The sequence below is a fragment of the Neopsephotus bourkii genome, unplaced genomic scaffold, assembly GCF_033783945.1.
Source record: "Neopsephotus bourkii isolate Nb327-2 ecotype Australia unplaced genomic scaffold, CSIRO-AGI_Nbou_v1 NB_887, whole genome shotgun sequence".
Taxonomy (NCBI): Eukaryota; Metazoa; Chordata; class Aves; order Psittaciformes; family Psittacidae; genus Neopsephotus; species Neopsephotus bourkii.
The window spans coordinates 3,012,489-3,033,888 of NW_026901381.1; the positions used below are offsets into that span (position 1 = coordinate 3,012,489).

Genomic DNA, 21,400 nt, shown 5'->3' on the forward strand with positions numbered 1-21,400 from the left:
GATGGTAACTTTTGACATTATGGTTTTTATGGAAGGAAATAATTTACAAAATGTTTGTAATTTATCAAAGAGGCAAAAAAAAAAAAAATCTTTTATTCTACCATGGGTTAATTTTGTCCTGTCTGCAGTAAGTAACCTGTAGGACGGTCAGTACAGAAGTGACCTACAGTTCCCAACTCTCCAGCTATAACAGTACTTGGGTATGAAAAGTCCATTATGGAAATGCCCAGGACAAGCAGATCCAGGACTCCTCTGAGGCAATGCAAACTGATGTCTCACAGTGCCCTTGCTGGTCACTGCAGAAAGCATTTTTTCAGACAAAACACAAGATTAACCACATAGTGGTCATTCGTGCTTAGGAGCATTTTTTTTCTAAAGCATTAAATAAGACAGTTCATTTCCTGGCTACACTCCAGTTTAAGTATTTGTATTCCACCTCTCTCAGTTTCACCCCGTAGCTTTGATTCATTCTGACACTTTTTTTTTGGTTAGCCTTGCTTTCTCCCTCGTGCTCTCCTGCACATCAGGATGCATTTCACTCCAGGAGCAGTTACCTTTCAATGCCAGGTGACTCAAGGCCTACGGCATTCCCCCAAGCTTGTAACACATTTAATTGTCCTGACAAAAGAGGTTAAAGACACTGAAAAAAAGCATTCTGTGGTCTTCACATTCATCAGAATATTCTTAAAATACTGAAAGGATATCACAAAGGTAGGAACATACCCAGCTTGTTTAAGAGTTACCCTCATGAGCAATCCTGGGTGGTTATTGCTGGGTTTATTGCAGCCTTCCCTTAGTCATTGTGTGCTTCTTTTTCCAAAATCTAGAGACTCTGTAGCTTTACTGCTTGCTCTTTACAACCAGGAAAACATGGAATGCGATTTGGAGTTTGCAGCTGAAAGATCAAAAACCAAAAGTGACCTCTTCCATATTTTACAAGTCATTTGCAGTTAAACACTGCAAAAATGTAAAACTATTGCAAAACAAATAGGTCTTGCAAGATATTGAGGGTTTTGTGTGTAAATATAACAAATATGAAACAAATAACTATAGACCTACATACACAGATAAGTTTTACTAATGGATGTGGTACATTTAAGCTACAAAGCTCTGCCATCATCTCTCTCCATCTTTGCCTTCTTACTCAAGTATGCTTCCTTTAGTCAAGATGTACACCATGAAAAAATGATTCTGTTCCTATTACACCAGAAGCACATCCACATAAATTTTTATGCTGCCATAAATCACATTAAGTGGTGTTTCAACCAGAAGTCCTACCTGTACTGAAAGGAGAGTATGTGCATTAAGATATTAAGATAAGTTTAGGTATCTTTTCATATGTTTATCCATAAACATACCTTAAGCAGGGATTGAACAACTTCCAGGTTGCAGATGGATTAGCAGTGCTTTTGGGGGATGAATTCCTGCCCAAGGCATAACTGGGGCACACAGTATTTCTGGTGGTTAGAGTTCAGCAAAATGTTGCAGGATCTGCAAGTTACAATATTAGAATAGAAAAAATAGAATGAGGTGCAAGAAAGAACTTGCTCCTCAGTAGCTGCACTTAGACTGTTAACACTGAAACCTACCCAAATTAAGGCAGCGAGACTCTCAGAGAACTTCTTCAGTCATCTGCCTACTTGTTCCTCCCTCTTCCATGCTTTAAAAAAGATCTAGAGCCTTACATGGTAAGAACATCAGCATTTAATTGTTACATTGATTTTTATGAAACATAAAATATGAAGAACATACAGCAATTTAAGCATTTAATTGACTAGGGGTGAAGAGAGAATGTCTACTGAATATTTCTTCATCAACTCAGGGAAAAAAACGACATCCACATCCTGCCTTTTGGGAGAAGAACAGGAGATTTTAGCATGCCTTTCACTTAGTTTTCAATATACCTGTCTAATATATCAAACACTACTGTAAGGAATACACAAACTTTTACCCTTAGGTATTGAATAAGGGCTAGACAGGAAACTTTCTCAACCACATTTTAAACAATAAAGTACCCTATTACTTCCTCTTGGAGTCTTACCAAACATTTACTAAAATTTTCCTATTTTCCTAGTAAGTTACCATTATTTTTTCTCCTTTTTTTAACAGAAAGCCACTTTCACCCGGCCAGCATAGCCGAGTTTATGATGCCTTAAGTCAAAGACATTTCCCTCCCATCCCTCTATAATAGGGGCTATATCAAAACACACATAACGAGAAAGCAGTAGCTCTTTCCCTATTGCAGTGTCTCACCAGTTGCAACTGAAAAAAAAATCAGTAACAATTTTTAAGCAACTCCAAGTAGTTCCTTTTTGCCTTTCCTAAACTAATAAAAGAGCTGCTGCAAATAATCGAGAACTTAAAGAAACAACAGTAGTGTCAGCCCATGCAGCTAATGGAAGGGCCTTTATTGCAATATCCTCTCTATTATTTTATCCAAAATTCTGCTGTTTCTCAGATGAAAATCTATAGCAAAGTATTCTTACATATGCTTAAAAAGAAAACTCAAGTGAAAAAGTTAATTCCTCCCCCCCTTCTTGTCAGAGAGAAGGTAACACAGCTGCCAACCCCAGAATGCAGCCAAACCAGTTGCAACCCCTGCAGACAGTGAAACACTTCCCATGTGACAAATAATTGATTTTGAAGCAAAGATACACACAAGTCATACACATTAAAAATGAAAAACCCATTTCTTATCTGTATAAAATATCCCTCAGTTCCATAGCAGCTGGAATGCAACTAAGTTTATTAACAAAGGAATAGCCCCTTGAGGCATGGACTCGCTGAATTGATTGCCGAGCACTGTCAACAATATTATGAGATACAATCCAGACACTAAATCTCCCCCGTTAAGAGATCTTATTTAATTATTTTCTTGAACGGGGCATTTCTTGACACAGTGGGCAAGGGAATTCATTGCTGTCAAGAAGGCAACATAATTAATTGTGCAGCAAGGAACTTGGCCTTTCCATTATGTGTTCATCATTGTGCACTTGAGATGCTATATTACAACCTACTTGGATTTCTCTTTTGGTTTCTCAGCTGTTGTTCAGGTTTCTCTTTCCTTTGGAAGGCAAAAGCTGCAGAGATGATCATATAAAACTGCTTTTACACTAGCTTTAGCTGATAAAAAAATCCTAGAGCCTTTTAAGCCAGAGAGGTTATTTGTTATATCAATTTTCCAGAGAATTTCACGATAGTCTGTGGCATTGGCACAAGCAGGTTGGTCTGCAGTGAAGATCAGAAAGAGCCACACAAAGTTGCACAAATCTGATAACTGTAGCTAAGGCACACGCCTTACATCACAACATCTTTGGTCTTGGGGCACTTACTCCAAGGTCAGCCTTCACCCTCAGCAGTTCCATCCATCAAAACTAACAGTTTGCAGATTGAATCAACTGATAAGATGCCAGAGTGCAAGATGCAGAGTAATAGCTCTCCCACATCAAGGTTATAGCTTTTGACTTTCCCTGCACAGCAGCCCAGACCTAATATTCACATGTGAGCTGTAGGAATCATTCAGCAGACTTCATCATAAGAAACATAAAAGAGCATGCTGAATAACTAAGAGCTCCTCTGATTTCCTGATGTACCATTACTGTGGTAGCAGATACTTTTCTCAGTAAGTTCGCATCATCCATAAATTACCCTGATCATAGAAAAGTGTCGAAAGAAAAGCTTTTTACCTAAATTCTGAGTCTTCACAACTTACAGAGATTTTTAGGAAAGAAAATGAAATGTGAGCTTTCATATTGTCTTTGTGTTTTTATGATGAGTAGATAAGAATCACAGAATAAATCTGTGCGTGAAAACAATCAGAACGATGCAAGCGAAGAAACTGCCCTTCCTTCAGAGGCAAGAGTACCTGTAGCTATCATACAGTCAGAAGACAACCCCAAACTTTGCATAAACTTTGAAAACAGCAGCAGACCGCTGACACCAGAAGAGAACGCACTCCCAATCCAATCCTGATGTCTGGGTGCTATCTATGACAAAAAGAAGCCTTAGCCAAATCATCCCTGGTGTAACTCATCTGAGCACAATACACAGGAGCAGATCTGACACCTGATTTTCAGTGTTTTCCTAATTTGTGCTTTGTGCCAGCAGTGGAAAGTACATACAAAAGACATAAAAGCAAATTACATGAGCTCAGCTTCTCTCCTGAATGCAGCCGGTAGTGTTTGTGATCTGTACAACACAGCAGTGTTAAGTTAAGCTGTTTCACCAAACACTTCAAATCAGCGTCAGAGTGCAACGTGACCAGCAAGCAGTTCTCGCTGTTTTGCTAATGCAGTATGTTTGGTGCCTAAGCGCAAAACCACAAACGAGAAAGCCAATGCAAAGCATCCCTTGGAAGACAGATGTAATGTTAAAAGCATTATTGTGCTTTATTAAGCAGCTTATTGAGCAGCAGTTTGCACAGTCACAAGTTCAGTTGGTTTCCACTGATAGCACTCAAGGAAAGCAGTAAAGCCTCTCAAAGCCAGGCCTTCAGTTCTTCAGTCAGCTCTGCCCATGGCAGCAGCCTGTGATTGACACCACAGAGCTGTCACTAACACCAGGCTAACAGTGCCTCACCATGAAAGCTGTGCCAAAGCAGGGGAGAGAAGTACAGAGTTAGTGAGTACCATGAACAAAAAGCAGCCCACAGTATATAATATATAGGAGGCTGAAAGCAGGAGGAAAATAAATTCACTTATCTTGCAAACTTCTATGCTTGCCATTAGTGGTGGTATTTATGATGTGACACAGGGATTTTCTTCCATCCAATGCTCTATGTGATGAGCAAAGTGCCTGAATTCTCATTTGTCACACTGCCTTCGAGTAGAGAAATTATGATAATGCACAAATTAAAAATGATGATTCACTGTAAGAGCAAACAACATAGCAGAGATTTTGTCTGGAAAGCTTTTCAGAATCTTTATTTTAACCACTAGCCAGGGAAACTGAGAGAAACATAAAAATACAAACTCATGATAAAGAGACTTGTGTTTAAGCACGAGACATTTTCAATTTTCCCGAGTGAGGAAATGCAATCTGAAAGTCTTCTAAACAGTGCAGGCACGAATTCATCACCTGCTGGCTGCCTTATTGTGTCACAGCATTTTCTGATTTCTTTCTCTGCGTCAGCTCGAATAAACAGCTATTATCGTAAGCAAAGTCATGCTTGTAAAGCTTTAGCATTGCAGATAATCAGTGTTTAAGACAAAAGAGGTCTTTCTGTGAGAGGAGCAGCACTGTTCGGTGAACCGCACAGTGGGCTGAGAAGATAGCTTGTTACAGCCCCACAAAGTTCTAAAGAGTTCGTGTTACACCCAGTGAAATGTTTGAGCAAATCAACCTCTCTGCTGGCAAACATTTGTTATGACGCTGCTGCCCTGATAAGAATCACAATTTTCACAGCAATTTCTATTCTCTTTTCTGTAGCCTTTTTCCTGTCCCTCGCTGGAGTCCCTCGGCAGCTCCCTGCAGTACATCAACGCCCTGACATTTTGTGCCTGAGACAGACAAGCATAACTCACCAGTGGGACGGAACAGCCAGCTAGAAGTGAACCCAGGCAAGAGACAAAGAGTGTTCCTGAGATCTCTCCTTCCTATCTCGTCCACATTGACCTGTCAGCCTTGCACTGCTTTTGGAAGAGAGCTTTGAAAATACTGGGCAAAGAGAAAAAGCAGCAGGCTGTCTTGAGACACAGCCTGTAATTACACTGAATGCCCACTTTAAGAGCATGTAGCAGCAATAATCTCTGGGACCACATAAAATTGGAAACTCTATGCAAAGTTTAACTTTGCATAAACAGTTCTAGTGCTTGAAGAAAGGTTTAGGGTGCTGCCACATCTCTGAGGAGATGTAAAAATGTATCTGCAAGAAAGCTGCTTCTTCCCCCTTACTGCCTATTACCCACCTCTCTAACCCCACTGACTGAATCAGGTTGTCAATTTATAAATGCCCTTTCACCTTTACAATTAATAAAGTTGATAAGTCTACTTAAATGCTCCATAAGTCCTTGTAAATGTCTCCTCTTGGTGCCTATTCATCCTTAAAAACTGCCTGATAGAGCCAAACTGGAAAGCCTTGTGTTTCTTTTACTTCACATGCTTCGAAGAACAGTGGAGCTGTTTATAGGCGTTGAGACTGAACATCAATAAGTAATCAGCAAACACCTTAGGAACTGCAGCTGCTTCACGGTTAAGCGTTCTTTACCTGAAATTAATGATGGTCCCTTCAGGCACATTTTAGGTGAGATCTTGCTAATACAACTTCTGCATGAGTTGCCCACAGGAGCCTCTCCAGCTCGAGGTGCAGCTGTAGCCTCTCCTGCCCCAGGCTGCCATCTCATAAACATATTCTGGCAAACATCTGGAGAGATGCACTGTGATACGGAACTTCTGCTTAACTACAAGTATTAATTTCAAGTAGGTCAAGTCCAAATGAGCTGAGCTGCTGCCGCCAATGTGAGCGCAGCATTTTTAAGGATGAGATGTAGACTGTCGGTAAAAAGATCCTTGTTTTCAAAGGAAGACAAATAATTAGCAGTACACTTCCAAAACTTGCAATAAACACTTGAAATTTTTGGCTCAAAATCAGGGATAATTTAAATAAATGTTGCTTACATCTTTTCATGGCTACCTCACACCCCGTTCCAACCCCCTTCTCCTGGACCAACAGGACAAAATGTAGTCCCAAGATATCAGCATTATTCCACAAACTAAATAGTGAAGACTGTGGGAAATACACAGAAAATCAGCATTTCTGCTTCCTTTTGAGACTTATATTTATTCATTAATCAAAAATATCTGTGACTTGGAAGTGGGTGGAATAATGACATGAGTAGCCAGGAAAGTGGGTCAGTACTACAGATAGAAAGCGCCACACATCACAGCTAAGCCTTCATTTGCTTTGTAATTCAAGCAGTCTGAGCTACAAACAAATAAATCGAGTTTTAAAAGAAGGAAACTATCCACGGAAAAAGTAACCCTGGAGTGTTCAGAGAAGACTGATATATCACACAGACTGTATTTAACTGATGAGTCCTTCATATTGCAGGAAACTTTTCCTTGCTGGCTGTTTCATGGTGATAGTCTTTTCTCCCTTTACAATGTAAATAAGGCTGGAAAAGTCACTTGAACTGACTGAGATCTTGCTTATTTCAGGGGTAATTCAAGACACTTGATGCAACACTCAGTCTTGCCATACATGCTGCTCTACTTTAGAATGGCAGCAGGAACTGAGCTGAGCATACTGTAGAAATCACAGAATCACAGAACAGTTTGGGTTGGAAGAGACCTTAAAGCTCATCCAGTTCCAATGCCCCACCATGGGCAGGGACACCTCCCACTAAACCAGGTTGCTCCAAGCACCATCCAACCTGGCCTTGAACACTGCCAGGTTGAACACAGCTACTCTGGGCACCCCGTGCCAGCGCCTCAGCATCCTCACAGGGAAGAGCTTCTACCTAATGTCAAATCTGAATCTCTCCTCTGTCAGTTTAAAGCCATTCCCCATTGTCCTATCCTTACATGAGCTTATAAAAAGCTCCTCTCCAGATTTCTTATAGCCCCCCTTTAGGCACTTGGAGCTGCTCTAAGGTCTCCCTAGAGCTTTCTCTTTTCCAGGCTGAACAGCACCACCTCTCTCAGGCTATTTGGCTGGTGAGAGCAAAAAGTGCAGCACCATGTCCTGAACAAGCATCCACATCACAAGCTGAAACTAAAACTAGAGACACCAAAGTCTTGGGCGACCACGAAAGCCTCACACTATGAATAAAGCAACTGAACAAGGAATTTGCACACAGTTCACCTGTTTGGGGAAGGCGTCACTGTGGGTTTGGAGGTCTGTCCATTTGTTTCAGCTGGGTTTTACATGGTGAACTGTGAAAATCAGCCGTGGCATGTGTCGTACAACAGTCTTATTGTGACACGAGAAATCTCACACTGGGTGTCTTAAAATGTTTACCAAGTTCATTATTTCCTGAATTTTGTTATTTAAACCATCCCTTATTAGCTGCAAAAAGCATATGGGACCCTGCTATAATGAAGCTATTCAATATTTTTAGCTGTTTAATTTTGGATCAGCACATCATCTGGAGCAATCACCCCTCACATTTCCCTTTAATTGGGCTATCTGGAACAGAAGGGTTGAGAAAGCCGCACATGTTCCATTTCCAAGCAGTATGTTCAACTGGCTTATGAAAGGTTAAAATCAGGAATAAGAAAAAAAGCTTTATTCCCCCAGGAGTAATGTCAGTTGATCAGTTTAAACACAGATGTTTTATACTCCACATCTAATAAAGAGTATACCAAGGCTCTAGAGATCTGCACAAACAGGGAAATTCCCTTCAAAGTAGATTCTCATTATAATGTCTTCTACTATGCAAATATCTGACAAAGAAACTATAAAAGCCAAAGCAGTGGGTGGTCTGCTTGGACAACACCACCGATGCATCTCTAGTTGATGATAATATGTGATTTGTTACTGATAAAGAGCACTCTATATTCTCAAAATGCAAATGTTTACATAGGCAGACAATCAACTGATCAGTCCCATACAGACTGAAAGATTAATGGCTGCATATTCTTAACCAGGCTTCTGAATGCCTCGAGGGAAATAAAGACTCATTGCAATGCCCAGCTCTCGAGCATCATTCAAAATAAGCAGGCCAAATGCCTTTTTTTTCAAATCACAAAACTTGAAAGCTGTCTTTTCCCTTAAAGAGATGATTGCAATAGTCCAAATCACTATATAACATTGAGCAAATATGTGCACATGAATAAATCACGCTCATAAAGAATTTATGAGCTGAATTTCCTTAAACTAGTCCTTAGTTTAAGTGTGCGCAGTGCTGCAGGGCTCTGTGTTAACAATCTGAACTACCACAGTAACACAGTGCTTAAAGAATGGTTCTGAGTAATTATAGTGCACTGGCAGTTTGTGATACATCCCACTTCCTGACTACCTACTTTCTCCTTTCTGTTCATCCTTCCTACTTCATTTTCAGATGATTGCCTTTATTAGTAAGGAAGGAAATTTCTGGATGTGAAATGTCTTAGGGATTCATCTCGGAAACCACTAAACCTTGGATTCATTCTCAAGAGAACTGGTAATTATAATCCAGGTACTTCCCAACATGTTACAAAAGAATTCCTAAATAGGGCTGATGTTTGATGACATTTTATAGTAACATCCTTGGAGAATTTGACAGGCTGCCTAACAAGGCACCACAGAAAGTCCCCTGTTCTCTTGTGCTGTGAGATTCTGTGTTTACAGGTAAGGAATATTATTTAATGGAGAGAGAGGAGAAAAGGAAAAGTTAATTGAAATGAGATGTTACGACCTGACTTAACACAGCTAAAGATGGAAATAAACACATTAGTCTTCAAACAGCATTTCTGATAAATAGCTAAAGCTGATAATGAGAGCTAATATCCTTTTCCTTCAGTTATCTCTGCACTCTGTTTTTGTATCTTACCCACATTCCTCAAAGGTTTGATGGTAGGAGGGCTTAAAAGAGTAAATATAATCAGTGAGCTGTATCAGGTTCCAAACACATGATCATGCAGTTCAACCAAGCACTCAGAGCAAGTGCAGCATCTCAGAAGAGGTACAGGTATAATTTTGAATAACAGCATACCCAGCGCTTTCTAATCTTGCCACGATCATTCCTGGATGCTGAGTTTTTGACATAGTTACAAACTATATTGTCAAAGATGATCAGAGCTGTATTGACAGTCCTGAGCATTTCAAGACCATGACTAGTTGCATCACAACACGATGATGACCTTCATTTCCCTTGCGATTTGAGTGTGGCAGGGTTAATGGTTCATCTGTCACTTAAGCATGGTTTATGTTCCCCTTAGACTGATAGAAGCTCACAGGACCCTGGGAAGCTAGAGGATGTACTACCACCAGGAGCACAAGCCTGCTGGAGAGACCCTGAGCACGCCAAGAGAAATGCACTTTCAGCACAGGGCTGACAGTCTGCATTTCTTTTGTAAGAAATACTGACAACTCAGCCAAGTTCCATGGGTGACAAGAAATTTTACGGGGATTGAGAGGACTGTTCCAAGTCTCTTCCAACTACAAAGGTCATGAGATAAAGGACCAAGACAGGTGGGTTCAGCTGAGGTAGCAGTCCACACAACTGTAGCTTACACTGCACCCCATAAACTGCCCATAATCCCATCACCTTCTCGCTATTAATTTGAGGGTTTGAGAACTCCCAAGGTGGGAAGCAGCACCGGCTCCCTCCACTCACTCATGAGGCATCCTCCAAGCTGCCTCAGCTCTCGGCAGGGTGGAAGGGACACACCTGGACCGTGCCCTGTCCACACACTGCAGCAGCGAAACCCAGAAACCGCAGTTCCCCAGAGGCATTGCTGGTCATCAGAGCTACTGAGCCCACAACATCCAGAGCCAACTAGGCCAAAACCCTATACTGAATGTACCAGATAGGTTGGAAACAGGGGTTTGAGTTTTGCTGAACTGGATTTAATATTGCTTTCCAAGAAAATAATGTTTAATTATGGGGTTTGTATGCTCAGCATCTTTGTTCACCCCACAAATACTATCTCAGCTATATTAATGGATATCTCTAAGGCACTATGGCAAACAGAAGGCTTTTTGAAAACTGACATTAAACTAAGAACAAAATACTAAACTAAGAACAAAACACAGTTTGAAAAGGTCAGAAGAGAATGCTGAGTACAGCAGTTTGCAAGAAACTTGCACATGGCAACATCACTACATTGACATACTAGCGAAGACATCCCTCCAAGAACCCTCTGATACCCTACTTAGTATTCAATAAAACCTATTAGTACAATCACTTTGACTTCTAATATGCTTTGTCTTGCACATCACCCAGTCATTATTCTTTGTGAACATGTTGTCAGTATTTAATTCAACTAAGTTTGTATCCATGGCAATGGTTAGGAGTAGACTAAAGAAAACGGAATGTAGTCATAGGCCAGTAGCTCAGTAACAAAAAACTACATCAGCTCATTAATGAAGTGAGAGGAGGTGAGCAGGAGCTAGGAGAACGCCAACAAAGGAGTGGGGAGCTGTAATTACTGTTGTGAGGGAGGGCAGAGAAGTGTGGGAAGCTGCCAAGCTCTGACCAGACTGTAATCTGGCAAATCTTGTATTTTTAACATTACAAATGTTCAGCGGTCACTTTCAGCATTCCAGTAAACGGAGATGCCAATTCCTCAACACATTAGACCTGTCACAGCGAAGTGCTGGTGTACAAATGTGTCCTGTGCTGCTTTCTCTTCCAGGGGACAGCAAAGCAACCTGACCTTCATCTCTCAGGCAAATTCACTTGCACGGATTTCAAAAGTTCCAGACCACCCTTAAAAATACAGTTGTTGAGAAGGTGAAAGAGCTCACACTAAAAACTGTGCTGCTTTCTGTAAACAAGGATCAGCAGGATAAAATTGTGACCATCCTTGCTATGTAAATGACTTACCTTTAGCAGCTCAAGACAAAATCCCAGGTTGCCAGTCTACACAATCCTGACGTTGATCTTTATTGAAAGCTACATATCCTCAGTAATAAACCATCAGGAAAAGGCTTTAATGAAATTCATCCATACTGGAAAAGGATTTGAGAGATTTTCCAAAATTAACACAGGTTGTAGTGGTCAATGACACACAAATCATACACAAAACACACACATAACATAAAAGCATCTTCAAGTTTCAGGTTTCATCACTAAATAAACTCTCATCCAGGTTTTTAAGAGTACCTCAAGCTATTAGATCACTCACCTCAAAACTGGGGTTTATAATCACATCTCTTTCTAACAGTACCTTCTGCCTTCCAGGTTTCGATTCTGGGAGACTGAATTAAAAGAGATTAATACCACCACAAGATGCACTGTCATAATCTTACGCATTTTTACACACGTGGGTACAGGCTGCAGTTTTTAACATATAAATTGTCAGCTACATATCTGCATTTCCAGCTAGAATGGGTTAACTGTTGGGTTTTTTTCCACAAAGAAATAAATGCTGTCTAGCAACAAAAAGTCTCAAATCTGCTCTGCACATGAAAACAACTTAATTCAGTCTGTTTAGAAACCTGTAGCATTTAAACTCCTTCTGCATGAACTGCTCTTTAAGTTTCTCTTTAAGAAATCAGCTAAGCAAAAATGCAGATCTTGTAAACTGAAGCATCTTTGTCTACAGTGAGATGCTACATTAATTTAACTAAAACACTTCGGAAACCACTTCAGCTCCCACTTCAACAACTCTCTCAAGACTGCATGCATCATCTTGCATCTTTTCCAAGGAAAGCGGCCAAAGCCCTTACTTATAGCAAATTATCAGAACAGGAAACCTCTGTTGCCTCAAATATTTGATGGACTGCAGAATTGGGAAACACCTATTTGCCATGGCAGCTGAACATATGTGGGTTACCATTATACACATTATAAGGTTAGCTCCATATTTTAGCCCTTTTGCCACAATACACAAACTTAGGCTTGGTATGTAAACAGAAAGGCTCTTTCAGAACTGCAGGAACAATCTTGTGAGAAGCTGAAAACCATCAGTTTGGACAAGCTATTTCTTCTTAGGGTGCGTGATAACGTAAGAAAAAAGATACGGGCTAAAAGGTAGACTAAAGCTTTTTCAGTTTGGGAATTCATCCAATACCACATTCCTCCTCCTTATTTCCACAGTGTACTTTAAACCATTAAATATGGTCCTGTGGCCTCTGAAGCATGTAATTACTAAGATAAAATATGAAAACCTCTACTTGTCTTTCTGTGTTGCCAACTCTACCGGCTGCCACGAGTGCGCGCTGTGCTATGTTCTCTTGGGCTTTGTCAGAAAGATGTTAATTGTCCAAACCAGCCAGAGCAGATACACCAAAACATGCAGTGACACCACTACAGGTAAGGCTTTTAAAGTTATAACAAGAACACCCAAAGAAAAGGGGCAAATTCACCCTTTCCTCCAAGGATGTTAAGTAGGCACGCTGCAGCTGTCTGAAATCCCTGTGACATGAGGTCACAAATGAAACTAAATGCCCACAGTGGCTCCAGCACCCCCACACAGCAACCACAGGGCGACTTCCTAAAGCAGAATTAAGAATACCAGCTACCAGTGGTCTCCTCTGCAACGTTACCTGGATGTGGGGTTGGTTCACACTTGGCTGGACCTTCAAATGAAGAGCAGTGCAACACCAGATTCAATTAAAAACATATTTCTTGCCACTTACTAGTTCTCCCAAAGTAAATAGAAGCAGAAGGCTGGAGATAGCCTCGAGACAAAATGTTATGATTTAACTAGTAAATTTATCATTTCCATAAATAAATAAAATTAAAAAAAGGAAAAAACGTCACAACAGCTCCCTGTTGTGTTCCCAGCCACCATGGAACACAACAGATGACTATTACAGCTATCACAGCCAACAAGATTACAGAAACACAAATGATCCTTCAATAGAGCTGCTCAGAAAATAATGGTTTATGCTCACAGCTTACAATTCATTCATGTTTTGTAACACTGCCTAGAGCTAAAGACCTCTATGAACTGTTCCTGCTGGGCTTTCCTTAAAGAGTAGCTGTGGTATAAGCCTGCAAGAGGAGAAAATAACAGCAGAAAGCATCTCCCAAAGAAGTTCTATTTAGTGCGTTTATTTTCACCTCTTTTTCTGTTTGACTAATGTGATGAGTTGACACTGGCTGGACACCATGTAGCCTCAAAGCCACTCTATCAATATCTCCTCAACTGGACAGGAGGAGAAAATATCACGAGAGGATCATAGGTAGAGATAAGGCCATAGGGTGAGATCACTCACCAATTACAGGCAATTCAGTAAGGCTGTGTTTCAATGGCTAATTTTTTATACAGGCACAATTTTACCCTTTTTTCCTCCCATACCTATATAAAAAAGAATTTGCGTTCTTATGTATATCATTTATATATATATATATATCTCAAGCATTTGGGTTAGTTTTTTTCCTAGCTGAACCTCACTTTGAGCATTTCTTCCTTACTGAAAGGAGGCAATTTTGAATGCAACAGCCAGCATCTCTCACAGTTATCTTAAAATTGAGTGTATTTTCCTTGGATTTTGTTAAGTGCTTGATGCAAGTCACTCCTCTGTCCCATGGCAGAAGAGAAGCAAGTGTCCAGAAGTGCATGGCTTGCTGTGGAATGGCTTACGGCATAGACCTCAAGATTTTCCTTTCTGGGACAAGGGCCGTGTTCAAGGCCACACCCAGAGCTGAAGTCACACTTTACCCAGGCAGGCAGGTTAGGTAGCTTCCAAGACAAAAGGTTTAACTGAACTCAGAGTCATCCGTCAGCACACCAAGTGTTTTGCAGACCATTCACATGAAGGGAGAAGGATGGCCCGAGAAACATAGTTAAATCATCACACTCCAACACATGTCACAGCCCTCAGTCTATGGAGGCATAGGTGATAAATTAATAAATCTAGATCACAAAAGCACTTTCCAAATATAGATGGAGACCTAGGTCTTTAAGAATACAGAGTGTGGCTTGGCATGTTATATATGCATGATCTTAAGACTAGCACACATAGTTACACCAAGCACTGACTTCTACAGCTACTTAAAAACACTTTAAAGCCACTGGCTGCCCTGTCTGTTTCAACACTAAATAGCATCTGTAATATGTAACCATATGAATCTGAATGGTTCATTTTAAAGAGCAAATAAGGAAAAGAATATAATTACTTGCATAAACGACCAGTATTTATAGTGGGCTGCAATAGCTCCCTGCTATTGACTGGTGTATTTATATACATATGGATACACCTAACTCATGTGTGATTTTTTTCCTGAAAGCTTTCCATTCACAATTAGGTATTGCAAATGAACAGTGTAGTGTCTTTGGGATACTGAGAAACACACTACAGATGGAACTGTATTCCTTGATGGCAGTGGGAATATTGCCAAAGTTTAAATAAATAGAAGTTGTGCTCCCCCATTCTTCCTTCCAGCAGCTGTGCCAACCCACAGGAAAAAGAAACAACCAAAACAAAACCAAAGCTATTTTATCACCAGAAACCTCAAGTACTTTCCACTTGGGACGCTTCCATAGCCATACTGCAACATTAGCAGGAGCGCACTTACTAGCACAGCTCACAAACTGCCTGCATTTCTAAGGTGTTATTTCAGAGGCACTTGCAGCTGGTACTTCCATGGAGTTCTCTGCATGCAGCTCCATTAGAAAGGCGGTAACAGTCTACAGATGCTTATCAAATCTACTGCAACAAGGAAGGTTCAGATTAACCACTGACTGCTTGTCTTCCCCCCCCCCTTAAAAAGCCTTTTCATGTAGGCTTTTTAAACAGCAATTCAACTGAACAGAAATAATGCAATCCCTCTAAATACTTCATTTCATAATCAACTAGTAAAAGGATGTTGCACTAACAGGAGACATAACCCCAGTTCCCACCCTGTGCCTGGAGCCTGGACCAGTAATTCTTCTCCTCTAACTATGGATGGTTGGAAATCTGTGTTTTGACTTCTTTTGAAGACCCAAGAAACAGTTTGGTTTTGCTGCTCCTACTCCTCCATCACATCACAATGGCACATTTTTCACTACAATAAAATAAGTTGTAAAGACCCAGGGAAAGCAAGTCTACTCGCAATGAAATACAGGTAGTGGGAACAGTAAGGTACACAACTGCACACAAAACGTGGTGCTAAACCTTTACTAATCACAGAACACAATGGGGTTTGAAATATTTTTTACCTGGTCAGAGATGGGGAATGTCTGTAGATTCATGAAAGTGCACTCCTCAAGTTTATCGGCCCAACTTCACATATGACAGCAGTTCAGATATGCAATACAGTGCTGACAACATTTCTCAAAGTTTGGTAATCCTGAGCTAAAACACAGTATTGTCAATTATGTGAGCTCCCTGCAGCTGTGTAATAAATACCTATAAAATAAGCAAGGCAAGAAGATTAGATGAAGATCACAGACTATTTATGCTAACTGGCAATAATGGAAATGGTTTAGGCCAACTGCTGTACTTCGTTATTCAGATTTTCAGGCAAGTATTATCCATCATGTACTGAAGTGAGTCAACAGCTGATGTTTAAACACATTTAATAAAGGAAATTCTATGATTCCTTAAAAAAAAGGAAAACAACACCACCCAAACACAAAGCTGTTATTTCTTTCAAAACATGTTGGCTTTGAACTGCACTGCATCACAGATTTACTTACAAGCTTAACCGGTATTGAAAAATGCACCAAAGTAAATATGCAAACTGTCATCGGAATAAAAGCCACTTCTGTTCTGTTAGACTTTGTGTGAAAAACAGCTTAGTGTCACTGCAGTACTGCAGATAGAGTTTGAAGAGATGTTTTCCATAGGTTTTCCATGTATTAAAACAAGCAAGTAGTACTTCACAAAATCCCCTTTGGACCCACAGAATTGTAAAGGATCTGTATCTTAAAAAACCAAAATATTAACCAAACTTATCCATTTTAAAAAGAAGTCTTAAGTTTCCATCTATTTCCGTTTACTTGGCAATAAGCATTTGGTTATAACCCTATTTCTGCAGAAGGAAAATAAATCCTGAAATCAACCTTTCGCCTGAAGCAAGTGCAAGCAGTCTCAGCGTTGAGAAGGGCAGTTAATGCCTGCAACTGCTGGCTCTGGATCCTTGTTTTCTCCTTTCTCTTTTCCGCTCGGCACCAGCACACTTACAAACCACACAAGCCACTCCTGCAGTTACGGTGTTTTCAAACACGCTTTCGACATTCTCCTTTGCGGTGCTTTGCTCTTCACCACCTGCCCAGCGGCTGAATGCAGTTTTATGTCCACCCAGTATGCAGGTCACACACTGAACATGCCAGGCAAGCCTGGGTCAGAGCAGCAGACAGAATAACCTGCTGCCAAAGATAAGCCCAAAGAAAGCATTTGCTCTTCCCTGTAGGTCAGTTTGTGCCCTGAGAAAAGTGCATCCATGAATTCCAGTAGCTTTGAGAAGTCTCTTACTAGGGTCCAGATCCCCCCCACTGCTCCACACACACTTGCAATCAGTGTGTCTTAAGGATCCACATTTAACAAAGCATGCCAGTGTTTTTCTTAAAGGCAGGATCTTAGCAGTTGTGCTCATTCCAGGTATCAGAGGATGCTATCTGAAGTACATTATACTTCAGTTATGCTTCCCAACTGACACTGTCACCTAGTTAACACACAGACCTGGTTTGCTGCAGTTTAGATCTGTTCCCAGCATATGCTTCCCAACTGATTCTTTTGGCTCTGAATTAAGGAAGTTGTGCGTCCAAGTCTCTCCAGGGAAAAAAGGTGGGCTTTTCTTAGAAAAACCAAAAGCAAGATCAGGGATGGGGAGGACTACTGAAAAAAATGAAAGACTTTTAAACAGTCATGGGTCATGTGGCAAAAACTAAGTTTTTTCCTGAAGAATTTTGCTCCAGAAACACCAAGATACTACGTCACAGTTTAACCTTCCTTGGTTGGACAAAGACACAACTAAAAACTATAAACTGCTCAAAAAGCCCAAGCTGTTACTTGCTAATAATCTCCACTTACAGAAATACATGTCAAAGGTTTTTGCAAGCAGAATCTGTGCAGAACATTGCTAAAACATATCGACATTAAACCTGTTTTAGAGCTGTGGAAACAAAGATAAAGGCAACGTGAGTTATGCACTGGAGCTGGGCAGAGGCTGCAGGCAGAACCCAGGCAGCAGGACACTCAGTGCAGCAGGAGCACCATTGGTCCACCACAACCACCCACACAGCCCGTGGAGAAGCTGCAATGCTCCCACTGATTCAGAGGGGTGTCTGATACACCATGGATGAGCTGCTACTGACTGCCATGTGAGGCTGCACAAACCTGAAAACATGATTTATGCTACGGTTTTGATGACACAATGAAGCTAATTAAAAGCTGACCATTAACAATCTTTGCAAGTGCATGAAACAACTATTTCATCAGAGACAATAACCTTTACTAAGGTCTACACAATCTAACATCCATGATTTCACACTTTCTTTTGTTAAGTGGTTCTTCCTGCAGTTAGTGCTGACAGAAGACAAAGATGAAAATGCTTCTTCACAAGCAAAAGTCTCAGTATAAAAAAAATAATCTATCTAATAGATTTATGTTTGAAAGGGAGAAACATGGAGAATGAAATACAAGAAAATGTGTCGCATAATAAAACCTCATTTGTAAGCCACATTAGTTACGGGGTGCTTCCTCACTTCATGTCAAAGCTCTTCCTGTACCAGTGTCCCCACAGAACTAAAATGTGGGGAGGGAGTTCAAATTCCCACCTTTTTAATTCGCCTGAGCAGAGCTGAATGTCCCATTTTCAAAAGAATAAAGGAGAAAGGCAGCATTGCCACTTCTGCATTCCAAAATCTATTCTTTCTCAAATATCTTTGGCTATTAGGAAGCAAATATAGCTACTGATCTAATTTGTTTCAACTTATAAGTACTAATACCCAAGCAAACATATGTTGAACAGGCTGGTTAAGAATATTTAATGAGAGTTTAGTTACTGATTTGTAAATGGAAAGTGCAAATGTGGCAGTTGCCATAGATCCTTGTAGTTCCTTGCTGGCACTAAGCCCAGCTAGGCTTAAAAATATGCAACATATTGATGGGAGAAAGGGAGAAAAAAATTTAATATTATGTGTAAAACTCACTGTGAAAATACAATTCTGCATATGGATCTTAATGTAAATTGTATGAGCAAGACAAAATAATTCTGAATGCATTTATGTGTGCTTTGTACTGATGGGATTAATGCAAATATTATAGTCACACCATAAATTCACAATGAAGTGAATGCCTAGAGGCAATTCAGCTTCCTGTCCTTGGTAGCTGTGAACAGAACTGTGTTCTGTTTTACATTTGCCAGCAAATTAAATGGTGAGGAATAATCTCTTCATTTGCACCTAGCTCTTTGTGACATTTCTGCCTTGGAAACAGGAATACCCTTTATTGAAGAAACAGCCCCAGAAAGGATGCATCATGCTCCTGGAAAACAGAAGGAATGCAGAAGAGAGCTAACAGACCGCTATTAAACCCTAATGATAAAGAAGTTTAGCCTATTGCATTAATAAATTATGATAAACTCTAGTACTCCCCTCCTCCCCCAGTTACCATATCCATTTCTGTAAACTCCTGCTTCATTTTCCTTCCTAGTCCTTATCTAGGAAGTAAAAGAAGCCGAGAACTGCACAGCTAAAAAGCCACTACTGAAAGAGATTACTTGTCAGTACACCCCCAGTTCCCATCAGCATGCAGGAAAGAACAGCCCTTATAAAAAACATTTGGGTTTTAGGAGTCTTTTCCAGGTCACCTGCCCAGTGTGGCACTGTTCAGTGAAGATCTTTCCCCATGCACAACCTGAACCTCCCAAGACTTGATGATTTGTGGCTATTGATCCCTGTATCACTGCTGAGAAGAGAACATGCCATCTCCAGTTATTACCTGGAAGGCAGTTACAAAGCTGCCCCTAGGTCATGCTTTAACCTCCTCTTTACCAAAAGGCAACCTAATATGAGCTTCTCTTCATGGAGCAAGTACAGCTCCCCCTGTGCCTGATATCAGCTCCTACCCTGTTCCCCAGACAGGCAGAGCTTGTCTTTGCCATGTATTTACAAGACTACCTCAAAGTAATCAAAAAACATAACAGGCATCAGAAAATGAAACACTTAAACAGCCAAGTGCCTCAAAACATCGCACAGACAACTTCAGTATTTTCTAACAGCATGATCACACAGTGCATACTTCCCATCTTAAAATGGCTAGAGAAGTCATAGCTTCCATACAAGCTCCCATCATTTTAGACTGTCACTTTTATAACACTGGTAGCAATGAGAAGGATGCTATTTCACAGTCACACGAAAACCGAAACAGACATAACTGACCCCTGTTTTGGCAATCCAGTGTTATAACCAGATGCAAACGTGTCAGTGTTCTTGGGATTCCAGCTTATGGTCTGGATTTTCACTGACCTCAGTAAACCATAGCCAGCACTCAGCCTTTCTGCAGGGCACGTCCAGGTGCAGAACCGTAGCCACCTGTGCAGCATTTGGGTTGCACCCTGTCCTGTACTAGTCAGGAATTCTGTGGAATCAGAAAGGCTAAAATCCAGCCCTCCAGAACAGCCTTTAATGGCCTTAATTACCTGACCAGTTTGGAAGAGCCCCCCTTCAGTCACCACATGTGCCCCCATGCACCGGATGCAGCATTGGCTGGTGGAAAAAACCATCAGCACAGTCTGACAGTGAGTGTCAGACAGGAACTGCAAGTGGAAGGGATCACTTCAGAGTGGTTATCATCACATCTCGGTGACTGCTGGTGAAACTGAGGTTCCAGAGGCTTATGTTTTGGTCCCATGTGGTTGGATTTTCACAATTACACAACACACACAACTCTGCCGTTAGTGGAGTTCCTCTTTCATAGACCTCATATCCTCACTCTAAAATGGAAACATACTTTAGCACATCAAAACCTCATGAAGGCATTTTAAAGAAGGGAGAAAACAATGTATTCTTGCTTCTTATCAATCCCAGAAACCCCAACTATTTTAGATGAAATTTTTGCTGGTTTCCTACTCTTAAATTCTAATGAAACCAATGAAAATCACCCCAGGCACCCATAGAATATCAGCATTCACCTTAACCCAACATTACAAGATTTTTTCATTTTTTAAAGAAACATTTCCAACACCTGACGAGGACGCACTGCTGTTTGTGCCATGCACGTCGTTATTAAAGACATAACCTGAAGGACCTAATAAAATACCATTAGAAGACTAAAAAACCCCACTGAAATACCAAAATGTTGAAAAGTGAAAGGATAAAAACCTGTATTTTCAAAACCAAATTTTAACGTAAGTATATTATTTCAAGTCCATCTTCCATGGGGGACCTGAGACAGACTCCTGTTCAAATCGCATTATGCAGACCCATGTCCCATGAGGGCCACATGGAGAGCGCAGCTGCCCCGAGGCTGTCTCTGCTGTCACATCATCCCTCCACCCCATGCCCTGCAAAGACACAGAGCATGTCCTGGGCCAGAAGCTCAAACCCTCGGCTCTGCGTGGTGCAGCAGCTCAGTGGCAGTAAGTACCACAGGGTCTCCTATGGGAAAAACCTTCAGGTTAAATAATGAATCCTCCACTTTCTCAGCTATGACTGGGAAGAGCTATAAAGCAATTCAGATTTTGATGTGTTTATGGGATTTTAGAAAAATATTTGTATATCCTAATTAAGTTTCTATAGTCCCTTCCAGCTTCTTCCATTGGATTTCTTCTCATTCACGAACAGCTACATACCCATTATTAAAGCTGATTACACACCAAACAAAGCATCTGAATGTAGTTATAAAGCCTTTACAAGAAGCCATGATCTAATACAGGAT

The 21,400-nt window shown here is 40.7% G+C and overlaps 1 protein-coding gene and 1 long non-coding RNA gene across 2 annotated transcripts in view; one reads left to right on the forward strand and one right to left on the reverse strand.

The window, feature by feature from the left end:
* Window positions 1-1,364: 1,364 nt before the first annotated feature.
* LOC133214416 (uncharacterized) lies at window positions 1,365-15,619 on the reverse strand. The gene is made up of 3 exons (XR_009726116.1): window positions 15,412-15,619; window positions 15,111-15,241; window positions 1,365-1,491 (listed from the first exon to the last, which is right to left on the reverse strand). It is a non-coding gene; the product is annotated as an uncharacterized LOC133214416 (long non-coding RNA).
* PRKCD (protein kinase C delta) overlaps window positions 6,805-21,400 on the forward strand; it is a 186,337-nt gene continuing 171,741 nt past the window's right edge. The window contains exon 1 of the mRNA XM_061357285.1: window positions 6,805-6,815. The gene's annotated coding sequence lies outside the window, so the exon portion shown is untranslated. The remainder of the gene's footprint in view (window positions 6,816-21,400) is intronic.